This window comes from Rhinolophus ferrumequinum, unplaced genomic scaffold (genome assembly GCF_004115265.2).
Source record: "Rhinolophus ferrumequinum isolate MPI-CBG mRhiFer1 unplaced genomic scaffold, mRhiFer1_v1.p scaffold_84_arrow_ctg1, whole genome shotgun sequence".
In the NCBI taxonomy this organism is placed as follows: Eukaryota; Metazoa; Chordata; class Mammalia; order Chiroptera; family Rhinolophidae; genus Rhinolophus; species Rhinolophus ferrumequinum.
Genome location: NW_022680440.1, coordinates 2,632,546 through 2,644,450, shown reverse-complemented (window position 1 = coordinate 2,644,450; position 11,905 = coordinate 2,632,546).

Genomic DNA, 11,905 nt, shown 5'->3' with positions numbered 1-11,905 from the left:
TGGGAAATTACTCAAGGCCTGGATGAAAAGCCAGACCTCTTTCGATCCTGCTTGGCTGACGCCTCTGAAAATATACTGACATAGATATATCTAGCCTCCAGGGCATCATTATCCTCGCCATGCATTTTATTGGGCAATAAGCTCGAGATATCAGAAGGAAGCTTCAAAATGTAGAACCAGGTTCCCAGAGTCTGTTTTCAGTGCTCCTAGATACAGACTTTAAGGTCTATAACAAGAGGGAGAAGGTGCAAAGGGAGTCTAGGGTACAGAGGGATAAAGCAAAAAGAGTTCAATCAATGGCTGTTGCCCTTGCCAGCACCCTGCCCTCACAGCCTCACGCAGATTTGGGCCCACGAGGAGGAAGGCCACTGAAGACAACTCAAAGACCCTACTCTGAAGACCCTTCTAAGTTCATTAAGGAAAGCCCATTAGATTATCACCAGATTTTTCAGCAGAAACTCTATAAGCCATGAGGGAGTGGAATAAAATATTCAAACGATTGAAAGAGAGAAATTACGACCCAAGAATAATATATCCAGCAAAGATATCCTTTAGATATGAAAGGGGAACGAAGACCTTTCCAGACATATATAAGCTGAGGCAATTTTCTGACACACGACCTGCATTACAAAAAATACTGAAGGATTTTGCTGATGATTAGTGATCTGGAGCATATTTTCATATGTCTATTGGCCATTTGTATGTCCTCTTTAAAAAAATGTCTACACAGGTCCTCTGCCCATTTTTTAATTGGATTGTTTGGTTTTTTGTTGTTGAGTTGTATGAGTTCCTTATATATTTAACATATTAGCCCCTTATCAGAGGCATTGTTTGCAAAAATCTTCTCCCATTCGGCTGGTTGCATCTTTTTTTTCCCCGGTGATTTTTTTCTTCTTTGCAGAAGCTTTTTAGTTTGATATATTATGCTAAGTAAAATAAATCAGACAGAAAAAGTCGAGAACCATATGATTTCAGTGATATGTGGTATACAAAACTGAAAACAAAGGCACAAGACAAACAAGTGAAGAAACAAAAACTCATAGACACAGGCAATAGTTTAGTGGTACCAGAGGGTCATGGGGCAGGGGTTGGTACTGTGTTGTCCTGAAAATAAGACCTAGCTGGAACATCAGCTCTAATATGTTTTTTGGAGCAAAAATTAATATAAGACCCGATATTATATTATATTATATTATATTATATTATATTATATTATATGATATGATACTCAGTCTTAGATTATATAATTATATTATATAATATATATAATTTTAAATTATATAATATTAATATATATAATATTAAATTATATTATACAAGACCTGGTCTTATATTATAATATAAGACCTTATATTATATAAGACTGGGTCTTACATTATATTATATAAGACATGGTCTTATATTAAAATAAGTCCAGTTCTTATATTAATTTTTGCTCCAAAAGACACATTAGAGCTGATGGTCTGGCTAGGTGTTATTTTTGGGGGAAACATGGTAGATGAGGGTAAAAGAGATCAAATATATGACGATGGAAGGACAACTGACTCTGGGTGGTGAACACACAATGGGATTTATAGATGATGTAATACAGAATTATACACCCGAAATCTATGTAACTTTACTAACAATTGTCACCCCAATAAACTTTAATTAAAAAAAATTAAGAAGATTGAAATCATACCAAGCATATTCTCTGATCACAAGGCTTTGAAATTGGACACCAACTGCAAAAAGAAATCAGGAAAAACCACAGATATGTGGAGATTAAACAACATACTTTTAAGGAATGACTAAGTCAAAGAAGAAGTAAGAGGACAGATCAAAAAATACATAGAAACAAATGAGAATGAAAGTATATCTTACCAAAATTATTGGGATGCAGCAAAAGCAGTCAGAAAAGGGACATTTATATCATTATATGCCTATCTCAAGAAAGAAGAAAAATCCTAGATAAACAACCTCACGTTACACCTTAAAGAACTAGAAAGAGAAAAACAAATGAATCCCAACGTCAGCAGAAGGAAGGACATATAGGTTGGTGCAAACATAATTGTGGTCTAGAAGGTTAAAAATAATTGCAAAAACTGCAATTGCCTTTGCACTATCCTAATAATAAAAATCAGAGCAGAACTAAATGAAATAGAGAACAAAAATAAAACAGAAAAAAGTAATACAACAAGGAGCTCGTTCTTTGAAAAGATTAATAAAATTGGCAAATCCTTGGCCAGACTCACTAAGATTAAAGGAGAAAAGACACAATAAACAAAATCAGAAATGAAAGAGGGAAAGTTTCTACGGATGCCACAGAAATACAGAGGTCATCCAATAATACTACGAAGGACTATATGCCACCAAATTCAATAACCTAGAAGAAATGCACAAGTTCTTAGAAACATATAGCCTTCCTAGGCTGAATCATGAAGAACTGGAAAATCTAAGTAGACCTGTCAACAATAAGGAAATTGAATCAGTCATTCAAAACCTTTCCAAATGCAAAAGTCCAGGACCAGATGGCTTCACTAGTGACTTCTACCAAACATTCAAAGAGGATCTAATACTTGTCCTACTCAAACTCTTCCAAAAATTTGAACAAGACACAATGTTCCCTAACTCATTTTATGAGGCCAACATTACCCTGATACCAAAACCTGGTAAGGATAATGCAAAAAATGAAAATTACAGACCAATATCTCCGATGAATACAGATGCAAAAAAGCTAAATGAAGTTCTAGCAAATTGAATGCAATAGTGCATTAAAAAGATTATACATCATGACCAAGTGGGGTTCATCCCAGGGGTACAAGAATGGTTCAACATGTGTAAATCGATCAATGTGATACACCATATAAACAAAATAAAGGACAAAAATTATATGATTACATCAATAAATGCAGAAGAAGTGTTTGACAAGATACAACATCAATCTATGATTAAAACACTTAATAAAATGGGTATAGAAGGAAAACACCTTAACATAATAAAGGCCATATATGAAAAGCCCTCAGCTAATCTCATCATTAACGGTGAAAAACTGAAGCCCTTGTTTTTACGTTTAGGAACACGACAGGGCTGTCCCCTATCACCTCTGCTTTTCAACATAGTACTGGAAGTCCTCACCAGAGCAATCAGGCAAGAGAGAAATAAAAGGCACTCAAATTGGGAATGAAGTTAAACTGTCATTTTTTACAGATGACATGATGCTCTATGTAGAAAACACTAAAGACTCCACCAGAAAGCTATTAGAAACAATAAATGAATACAGTTACGTTGTTGGCTACAAAATCAACGTACAATAATCCATTGCAGGCTCACCTGGCTGGCCTATGTGTGGCATGTGTCGTGCTCAGGGCCTCTGGCGCTGCCATCATGTGGACGGCCATGAACTTCGGCTTCAAGAGATTCCAGCTGTGGCCCCCAGACAAAGGCAGCTTCCCACTTGGACCACTTCGGTGAATGTAAAAGCATTAAGGAGAAATTCATGAATTTTCTCCATGAAAATAATTCCGAAAATGCTTTGTGCAGAAACAAAAGAAATTTTATAATCCAGAATGGAGAGGCAACTGATGGCACAAGAACCACTGGAAAAACGGATTCGGAGATTTGATAGATGGATAATCAGAGACAAAAACTAAATTTTGATGGGAAGAAACCTGCTGGGTTATGTTGGGGATCGTCTGGGACAGAGCAGTGGCACTAACCTTGTCATCCTGATGGTTTCCTTATGAGGTGGTGTGACTGACAAAGGGGCACCCAGAGTGCCTTCAAAGTATCTCGTGAAACCAGAATAGACAACTCCTTGGTGGGCAGGGCTCAAGGCTGGGGGTGTGGCTCATGCTCTGAAACCCCCAGATTAATTTAAAAAATTATCCTTCTTTTTAGATTCTGATTTCCTCCCAAGAGTCATAAGTTTTTATCTTTAAACCCATGTGTGTGATGGAGGCCCTGGGATCCCATAACAGACAGGAGGGAAGGATGCTGAGGAAGGTCTCATTAGTGAGTGGACAGCTCAGCTCTCCTGTGAACTGGTGGCTCTATATTATCATACTCTGAACATATTTTCAGTAGCAGCGTGCTAAATGTACATACATTTCAGCCTGTTATGTAGACAGTAGTCAGAAAACTATTCCCTAGCAAAATGGTTTCCTTTCCTTTTTTTTTTTTTTTTTTTTTTTTTTTTTTTTTTTTAAACAAAATAAAAGACAAACTAGGAAGTGAGAAATGGTGTGGCTTTTGACATGTTTGACTTATCGATCTTTTTCTGGTGATGCCAAAACACCACATATATTTCTAATCACAGGGTCACTTTCTGACTTGTATCAGATTGTATTTATAAACTACATGTTTAATTTCAATTACTCATTTGCTGTAATTCTGAAGAACAGAATGCCAGTACATTCGTAGTTGGAGTTACAGAGTGCCTTGCAGTTTTTCCCCCAAGAACACCCACACTTAGGCGCCCACCAGCACTCTCTCTTGGGTCCTCCGAGCACGTTAGAGTAGCAGTACCACAGCAGCCCAGCTGGTACCAGAATTGCCTGTGGGGCATTTAAAGGAAAGAGGTGTCTGAATCCTCACCCAGGATTTCTGGGGGAATTTGGTATGTGACCAGGGTTCAGAATAAGAAGCAGAATGCTGAGTGCATGTGGGTCTGGGCCTGCCTGCCCTTGGACCTGTCCCCCGTCCCTGGCACAGCCTTCCTTCCCTGACTCCTGGTCAGCTGGCTTTTCTCCCAGTGTGGCCAGTGGAAGGCGGTGATGGGATAATCTGGGGCTTGACCTTCTCGGACAGCAGCCCTGGCGGTGGCTGCATCTTCTCCAGGCTCCTGCATGTGGGGACAGCCGACCTTGACCAGCCTGGGCTCCAGGAAATTACTGCCCTCCACTCCTCAGTCATGGATGTTAAGGCATGTCTCTCCCGTGTCCAGTTCTGTGCATTAACACCCTGCTTTCAGTCCTGCAGTGATGGACGTCTCTTGGTGAGACCTTCCCTGAATCAAGTCCCACCCATGATGACTCCCTTCCCACAGTGCCCACTCAGCCCCATCTGCCTTGTTGGTGGGGTGGGACCAACCATTACTATCTGCAGCTGGTCACTGTTCATTCTTTAGTCTCTATCAAAAGCCTTTGATGGTACGCTTCAGATTTTTTGCATATTGTCTAGTTTATGAAGTCTTGGTTTTCATCACCAAACCAAACTGAGCCATCAACTATTTTGTATTTTCTAACAGCACAAAATTACATATGCAGATATTTATTGCAGCATTTTTTGTAGTGATAAACCATGATGTGCCCCAAATGCCCATCCATATGAGTGCTCATACACACCGCATGTCGTGTGCAGCACAGAAAGGAATGGGGACAGTGGGGGCATCTGTCAGCTGACATGGAGTGACTTTGATGATTGAAAACAACTCGATTGAAAACAACGACTTGACTTGGAGCTGATGGGTCCTGGAAAAACACAGTTCCCCAATATTCCCCAATTAAAAAAAAATGCATAATGAGTATTCTGATTTTTTTTAAAAAAATGTAGAAGAAACTTTAGAACACCTATGTAGTTTTACAAAAAATAAACTCAAAGACAAACCAGAAACTGGTGAGAAGGATCACTGACATTCATTTCCAACATTTTTGAAAAATAAGCCACACCATGTTACAAATGTGACCTTTGACCACATGAGGGTGGAGGGGAGACAACAGCTGAGTGACTTTGGAAGCTGGATTTTCACTAAACCTAGAACAAAAAGACAAGATTTTGTGCCCTAGTAAGTTTCTTTCTCACATGGATGACAGCTCTGGTACTGTATCCTCAGACTGAAAAACTAGATGTATACTGTGGGTAAGAGCTGGGTGTGATGAACTGGTTTGCTGACATAGGACAGCAGCTACACACAGAAATAGACAGGCGTGCACATGCGACTTCATACAGATGTTTCCAGCTCAGCACTGGGGCCTGGAAGCAGAGAGACCCAGTGGCAGGGTGAACACCCAGCGCCCAGATCCTGGGTTCCAACAATGTCTCCAGCAAAAGGACAGGGCTCCTTGAAATGGCTGACTCCAGGGCCAAGGCCAAGAAAGTCCAAGGTGAGCCTGGACCATCTCGTGTCTGAACCAAGGAATTGCTAAAAAGCAGATGGTGCTTGTTGAAAACAAGTAGGCCACGTAGAGGTGCTCCCAATGGCCAAATCTGGGACACTGAGCAATGATAGTATGAAGATGGTAATGAGTTATTGTACTCAGAATAAATTACTACCCAAGAATCTGCACTGATGCAAATCGCTGAATGACTCAAGTTGACGGGGGGTGGGGGGGAGGAGGGGAAGGGAATAGCTCCTGAGAGGACGAGCCACCACTGGTAAATACCGTAATAACAAGGGTTGCAGAAAGACACTTCAGTGGGGTTAGTGGGCAGTGTGTGATACGGTCGGGGTGTTGGCCTTGCCCTGAGGACCTGCACTCAGTCGTTTAGTGATTACTAAGGGGACAAGAGACGTACAGTGTGGTCACCATAACCAGCTGGTCACACTGGGAGAGGGGCTTTTCCACAGCTGGTGCCCCCACCTGGTGCCCCAACTAGGCACAGCATCACTTCTGAGGTTTTCTTGCCAAGAATGGGTAACCTCAATCTACGGAGGGACCTTCTACAGATGAGGACCAGCGCTCTTCAGAAGTGTCACCGCCCTGAGAGGCACACTGAGGGGCTGTCCCCGATGTGAGGCTGCGGGAAGGAGCTGTGGGCAGTGGGCAGGACCCCAGCTCTACAGATCGGTCCTGGGCTCTTGGATGCTTGTTCTGTGATTACCTGAGATATTATTTGGAGAAGTCGGCACACGAACTTGGTCCGATTTTTGCAAGTTTTTAAGTCTGAAATGATTGAAAAGTGTACACATTTTGTAGCAAACCCTTTGTAGTGGAACTTTCTATACGTGATTGAATAAGCTCTCATTTTCACATACATCCAGCCAATTTCAAGTAGGGCAATGAAGGCGTAAATGGTCTGGGAGGACAGAGGACAGGAGGAAGTGGAGCAGTCTGAACATAGTGGTGGTGGGGGGACCAGCTGACTTCCTCACAAAGGAGCAGCAGCTTCCTGAGCTGCCTATGACATTTGGAGCCAGGCGTCCTACCTGCTGTTGTCAAAGCGGCCACCAGATGTTTTTGGTAGTCCAACACTTGGTCAATAAAAAAACGCGTTTTCTTTCTCATGTACACTCATCAGGATATGCCAACACTTATTAAAAGGTGCCCAGAGACAATTTCCAGGAATGTTTTCCAAGTGCTCTACCGAGGCAGGAGACATCAGAGGTCAGGCAGCCAGGCTCAGGCTGGGGCCCTCCTTAGTCTGGCTTGCTCCAGCCGCAGCCTCATTCACACAAGTCTTACCGAGGAGCTCGGGTGCAGGGCTGCATCCCCCCACTGCCAGCGATGTCCCAGCCTTCAGGAGCAAGCCAGATCTCCCCCTCCTGAAGAGTTCTGTATGAGCTTCCTGCCCCTGCTCTAACCAGTCACCATAAACTCGGTGGTTTAAATACAACTTCATCACATTACAGTCTGGAGTGTGGAGTCTGAAATGTGCCCAGAAGCTCTGGGGAGAACGTTTCCTGTCTTTTCCAGCTTCGAGAGGCACCGCGTGCCTTGCATGTGTCCCTGTCCCTCCTCCTCACTGGCGTCTGTACCGTCCTCATCTCTCTGACTCTGTTCTCCTGTAAGGACACTGTGATGCCCTTGCCCCCCTGGATTGTCCAGGACCACCTCTTATCCCCACATCCTTAATCACACCTGCAGGCCGACTCAGGCTGCGAGGACAAGGCCGTAACAGTGCCCAGCGCACCGCCCCAGACAGAAGGCCGCTGGCCATGACGGGGAGCAACCCTGAGCTGCTCAATGCGTGTTCGTGCCCACATGACAGCTGAGCCCTGCCTCCGGGACTCGTGCTCTGGGGCAGCATGTGGTTTGTCCTGATTCTCACAGCCAGCAACCCAGTCATGGATGGCACACCCAGGGCTGAGTGTAAATATATGTTCTGAAATTTCTGGCACTTACTTGACTGGCAAATGACAGAGGGGGTGGGTCTACACTTCTAATAAAGAGGCTCAGAAAGTCAGAAAAAGCCAGTATATGTGTGAACAGCCCAGTTCTGCTAAAGTGTCTGTCTACCTAGATGGTTCCTAGTTTCTGTAGACAGGCAATATGTATGGAGTCTGTTCATGACACCTGTTCCCCAGATGGTATAACTTACAACACATAACTTTCCTTACATATTTTATAACAAGCATGTCATATTTTTACATAAACAATAAAATCACTAGTTTAAAGAAAAATCCATCGCATTCCTATATACTACAGTGAAATCTCAGAAAAAGAAATAAAAAAAAACCAATTCCTTTTGCAATTGCATCAAAAAGAATAAAATAGCTAGGAATAAACTTAACCAAGGATGTGAAAGACCTATGAATTAAAAACTATAAGACATTTTTGAAAGAAATTGAAGAAGACTCAAAGAAATGGAAAGACATTACACGTTCAAGGATTGAAAGAATCAACATAGTTAAAATGGCCATATTACCCAAAGCAATACACAGATTTAATGCAATCCCCATCAAAATCCCAATGACATTTTTTTAAACAAATAGAACAGAAAGTCATCAGATTTGTATGGAACCACAAAAGACCCCGAAGAGCCAAAACAATCCTAAGAAAAAAGAGTAATGCTAGAAGTATAATACTCCCTGCCTTCAACTTGTACTACAGAGCAACTAATCCAAACAGCATGGCATTGGCAGAAAAACAGACACACAGATCAATGGAATAGAATTGAAAACCCAAAAATAAACCCACGTAAACATGGACAGATAATTTTTGACAAAGAAGACAAAAACATACAATGGAGAAAAGACAGCCTCTTCAAAAATGGTGCTGGAAGAACTGGAAAGCCACATGCAAAAGAATGAAACTAGACTGCTATGTGTCACTATGTACCAAAATTAACTCAAAGTGGATCAAAGACCTAAATATAAGGCCTGAAACAATAAACTGCGTAGTAAAAAAACATAGGTACTAATCTTATAGACCTTGGGTTCAAAGAGGATTTTATGAATTTGTACTCAAAGGCAAGGGAAGTAAAAACTAAAATAAATGAATGGGACTATATCAAACTAAAAAGCTTCTGCACAGCAAAAGAAACCACTGACAAAACTAATAGGTAACCAACCAAATGGGAGAAGATATTTGCAAACAATGCCTCCAATAAGGGGCTATATCCAAAAATATAAGGAACTCATACAACTCAATAAAAAGACCTATAAAAAAAAAAAGACAAAACAATCCAATTTAAAAAATGGGCAGAGAACCTGAATAGACATTTCCCCAGAGGACAAACAGATGGCCAACAGACATGAAAAGATGCTCAATATCACTAATCATCAGAGAAATGCAAATAAAAACCACAATGAGATATCACCTCACCCCAGTCAGAATGGCTATCATTAACAAGACAAATAACAACAAGTGTTGGAGAGGCTGTGGAGAAAAAGGAACCCTCATACACTGTTGGTGGGAATGCAGACTGGTGCAGCTGCTATGAAAGGCAGTGTGGAGGTTCCTCAAAAAATTATGAATAGAATTACCATATGACCCAGCAATCCCTCTCCTGGGTATATACTCAAAAAATCTGACAACATTTATCCATAAAGATATATGTGCTCTGACGTTCACTGCATCTTTATTTACAGAAGCCAACACACATGGAAACAACCAGTGTCCTTCGATAGATGACTGGAGAAAGAAGTGGTATATGTACACAACGTAATACTATTCTGCCATAAGATGACATAGTGCCATTTGCGACAACATGCATAGATCTTGAGATTATTATGCTAAGCGATATAAGTCAGACAGAAAAAATCAAGAACATATGATTTCACTGGTATTTGAGATATGAAACTGAAAGCAACCAAGGAACAAGACAGACAAATAAATAACAACTCACAGACTCAGACAACAGTTTAGTGATTTCCAGAGGATGAAGGGGGAGGGGGTGGCAGATGAGGATAAACAGAATCAAATACATGGTGATACAAAGAGATCTGACTTGGGGTGGTGAACACACAATGTGATCTATAGATGATGTATTACAGAAAGGTACACTTGAAACCTATGAAACTTTACTAACCCAATAAACTTGCATTAAAAAAACAAAACAGGGCCAGCGCAGTAGCTCAGGTGGTTGGAGCGCAGTGCTCCTAACAGAGGTCGCCAGTTCGATTCCCACATGGGTCAGTGAGCTGTGCTGTCTACAGCTAAGATTGTGAACAATGGCTCTCCCTGGATTTGGGCTTCCGTGAGCAGCCGGAGGTCACCGGCGTGAGCTCCCGCAGGCTGCTGTGTGGTGCTCTGTACTGCTATGTGCTACTGTGTGCTACCAAGAGTAGTCGGTGGCCAGTGTGAGTGGCCAGCTGCCACTGTGAGTGGCCGGGGGCAGCCTTATGTTGCCATGAGTGGCTGGCCGCCATCGTGAGCAGCCAGCAGCCGGCGAGAGCTGCCGTGAGCTGCTGTAAGCGGCCGACCCATGACCGGAGACCGACTGCCTCAGCCGAGGGGAACGAAAGGCTCACAATACCATCATGGGCCAAGGAGCTGTGTCCTACACAACTAGACAGAAACAATGGCTTGAACTGGAGTTGGGGGTGGGGGGAGGAGGAAGAAGGGGGAAAAACAACAAACAAAACAAAAAAACCATGAATGACAGAAGTATCAAAAAAAAATGTGGACTGTGAACTGGATGCACTTAAAGTGACGTTTTTGTTTTAATGTTTCTGACAAATCTTTACGCTCTTCACAGTGAACATCAGGTAAAAGATCAGACCCTCTCAAGCTGGAGAAAAGATGTGTTCTCACTCTGCTTTTGTAGTGCTTGCCTTCATGCATTAAAACTGTATCTCAATTTAAAAAGTAGGATTAAAAAAAAGTTTAAGTGATTTTTAAATACTGGGTGTTCTAGTTTTTAACCTATTTATATTGTTTCCAACATTAAAATCAGAATCAGATAAAAAGGATTCTGATCTTATTTTGTGTTTAATTGGATTCAACAATGATTTGTAAAAGAAATCTTTACCAAGTTCCAAGCATGGTGCTTGCTATACATGCTTTCAAGTTGAGGGTCACTAACTTGAAACCAGGTGACCACGTTTAGCATTGTCAGTGATCATTCACGTTGACAGCATGTATTACTGATAGGATGAGAAATGTTTTTTGTTTGTTTTTACCTATGTGGTCTTCCTACCATAGAAACTGTAATTCCAATGCAATCATTTAAAAAAAAAAATCAAACACCAAAATGAGAGATATTCTACAAAATACTTGACAAGTACTCATGAACTGTCAAGGCATTAAATAACATGGAAGACATGAGCAAATGTCACAGACCAGTGGAAGTTAAGGAGATACTACAATTAAGTGTAATATGGAATACTGGATGAAATCTTGGAATACTAAAACACTAGAGAAAAACTAGAAACCCCCCAAAAAATGTGTTTAGTTAATAATGTATCAATGTTAGTTAAGACAAATGTACTAGTGCAATAAAAAACATTAACAAGGGGAACTGTGTGATGAATTAATTGCAATTACTGTTGTAACTTCTTTAAATCTGCATCTATTCCAAACAAAAACAAAACTTAAAAAAAATGTACTCCAGTTTAGATCATTTCCTTTAGTTTCCTATAAATTAAGAATTTTCTAAAAACTCAAGCATGTACAGATACCTTTTGACTTTCACTTCCCTTTTGGGTGTGCAAGAAGCTCATGAGTATGAAGGTGTCAAGAAACTGAAGAGAGGCAAAAATATTCTCTTAGCTGCTGGAACTCTCCAGCCGGAAGGCCCAGTCCCTGCTGCACCAGCCCTGGAG